Here is a 3,388-nt window from a genome sequence, read left to right on the forward strand (position 1 = left end):
ATGAGCTTTCCACCTCATTGTCTTTCTGAAATCTGAAGTATTTTCGTTTCCAAATCAATCTGACAAAAAAGGTTCATGTAAGAGACTGTGGACCACACACACACACGCAAGTGAGTGCATTTTGTGGGACATAAGTTTAAAAAAATTCTAGGTGAAATAAAGACAAAAAAGGTCTCTTTTTTATTTCTTAGGTCTTTTACTTTGCTCATTTCCTTTGACTTTCCAAGGAGCGATGAAGTATGCAGTGTTTTCAGAAAATATGAATGAGTAACCACTTTATCAAGAAATTTCTCATATGCCCAGTCTTCAGCAAACCTTTTTTAGAAAAGCACATAAGTAGAGAAAGATTAATTGTCCTAAATTTGGACAGCTGCACCATTATTTCATTTCCATCACTCACAGGAGCTTTACATGCAAGTTCATCAATTCTGTCTGCATTGCCAAACTAAATAGCCATTATTCAGTTCTCATCTTTCCTCTCATAGCATTTTACAGTGTTGATCGCCTCCTTCTTGAAACTGTAGTTGGCATCCAGGACACCACAAACACCACAAAGTCTCTCTTTTTTTTTTTTTTCGCTACCTCATTTGCTGCTACTTGGGTCTCCTTGATCAGAACAGTAACCTCTTTCAAATCTCTAAAGATTGAAGTGCCTCAGAATTCAAGTCTCAGATCTGTTCTTTTCTCTTTCTTTACCCTCTATGCAATCTAATTCCCATCTATATTTTGAAACATATCATGAAATGCCCATCTATATCTGAAAACCCTCCGTAGTGAGCATGAACTCTGAATCTCTCTACAAATAACCAACTTCCTTTACTTTGGTGGAGTTTCAATTGATTTTACTTTTCTTTTGTTATTCTCTTTATGCAGAGATAACATTTTATTATATGCACAGATGTAGTCTTCATCCAAGGTAATTTTATTTAAACAACGGACTTTCCCCATGTAAACCAGACCTTGATATGCATACTTCAGGGAAGATAGGATAAGTTAATTCATGGCTTTTAAGCTTGAAATTCTGAAGTTTTCAACAATAGATTTGAGATTATTCTTGAGTATGCCTGTGCATTATTTCCTGTCTGAAGCCTTGGAATATGGTGGTTATTATCTGCTTCCTCTCTTCCCAGATCTGTTATCTGCCTTTCTCTTCTCTGTTCTTTGGCCCAAGAGGCCGATCGCTGTAAAATTGATTATTGAAGGTCCCTGGATCTCCCACTTACAGTTGTGTTCAGTCAATGTGATTCACCATCAGGAGGAAGGAAAAGGGAGAAGTCAAGGTATTTATACCTCTTGCTTCCGACTAGCTTCAGTGAAGTTCTGGAAGTGGCTGTCTCCTGCAGTGACTATACCCTTTTTAGTTTTCCCCTTTATAATGAATGGTTCCAGGCCCTAACCAAGCTCCACTAACACTATTTCTTTCCCTTACCATCCCTTCTCACCTGGAGTTGGGGAACAGCTTCCTGCTTTACTAGTCCTTAGGTGCCTCAGTACATCTTGTGGAGGCACTCATGGTAACCTCGTCTACTCTACTATTTCAGCATGCTGGTGAAAGGGAACTTTTCAAGGCTGTGTATCAATCTGTTTCCTGGACAGAAACCAACAGCACGCTCAGAAAATATAATAAAATAACTATTGGTATAGATGTGGGCCAAGTTTTGAGGAATATCAAGGTGAATTGTACATTAAATATCTTCACAGAGATCTGATTGAAGGCTTTGGATCTGAACTTATCATAGAGCATGACATAGATATATCATAATATCTGGTTTATTTCTTCCTTGTTTTGCTAGATTTGCATGCATCCTGCCTGAGAATCTTACTGCATAATTTTCAGTTTTCATTATTATAAAAGAGGGAGAATATAGATGAAAATAAGTGCTCAATGAATAGTTGAAACTAAGTTTCAAAATTTTATTCTGACCCCAAAATATAGCCTGCTCCTATAAAAAATGTAAAATAACAGGCATATTTATAGATGCATTTCACTGAGCCTCAGTAGTTGTGTATATATGAAGAAAGAAAACATGCAAAAATTCAGCAGAAGGGAACAGAAGGATATAGAGCAAAAGTACAGAACCAGATTTTACATCACTATTTCATCTATTTTAATCCTACAACTAACAACATTCAGTGAATAAAAAGAGTGTGCAGAAGAATTGAAATTTTAGAAAGTCATGAAATACCCTTTAGTAAAAGATTCTAAACTCAAAGATTATCAAATAAATAAAACCATGAAAACTTGTATGTCTTTATTTTCTACATAATTAGGAAAGAAGAGGGTACTTGGATATTTGCTTTAGATACTAGAAAAAAATTAATTTGGAATTATGGGAGAAAAAAGTATCTGATCTGTCCACAGCAAGGAATATTTCTAAGAACAAGAGAGGACAAGAAAGCAAGAGGATAGATATAGGTACAGACAGAAAGATATTTAGATAAATACATAAATCTAGAAATAGGTAAAGATGTGTTGGAGAAATGTAAGACTATGGAAAGTTATACTTTATAGTAGAAAACAAGCTATTAAATGTAGAAAGAAAAGGAAAAATTATTATTTGATAGCCATGATAAAAATTAATTCAGGTAAACAATCATCAATGAATGCTAAAACTAGTGGGTTCAAAGTCTACAGAGCAATAAGATTTGTACAAAGTTTCAAGGAACTTCCCCCAAAAGAAAAATAAAAGTATTGACTTTATAATGGAGAATCCTGACCGATATTATCTTAACCAAGAAGTCAAACATAGTATCACTAGAAGTAAGACCAGTAGACATTATGTGCTTCCAGATGTGATGTACTGAAGAGAATACACATCCCTATTGTAATCTTCCTGAGAGGAAAAAGGCTATCATGATCTAATGATGAGGAAAAAAAAACCAAAAATCCCGTAGTGAGAGATATGCTATAAAATAACTGTGCAGTATTTTCCAAAATTGTCAATGTCATAAAGCAAGTCACAAACTCTTTTTTGAAATGTGCATGGTTTACTGCATAGGGCATAGTCTTATATCAGAACTCTATGAATTTGTATTGTGAGTCTTCCCTCGGGTCTTGCCATAAACTCTGCATGGTGTCCTTTGTCACCTCTGCATTTGTAATAACATAAGATCTGCCAGAATATATGAACCAAGCAGAACCACTTGTGTTACAGCCTGTTCCTTTCTGCTCTGGGCTTCACTCAAAGCAAGACTATTTTGTGTCACTCAATATGTGGGCTGGAACAGTATTGCCAAGGATTATGCTTTGTCCAAGACCCAAAAGGTCTTCTCAGTAATTATGCTTTTTTGTTTGTGGATGAATATGTGAGATACAATAATATGCTCTTTATTTTGGAGGAGATACGCTGCCACATCCCAGATCATTAGACCATTAATATGTTTACCA

The sequence above is a fragment of the Rhinopithecus roxellana genome, chromosome 7 (genome assembly GCF_007565055.1).
Source record: "Rhinopithecus roxellana isolate Shanxi Qingling chromosome 7, ASM756505v1, whole genome shotgun sequence".
NCBI lineage: Eukaryota > Metazoa > Chordata > Mammalia > Primates > Cercopithecidae > Rhinopithecus > Rhinopithecus roxellana.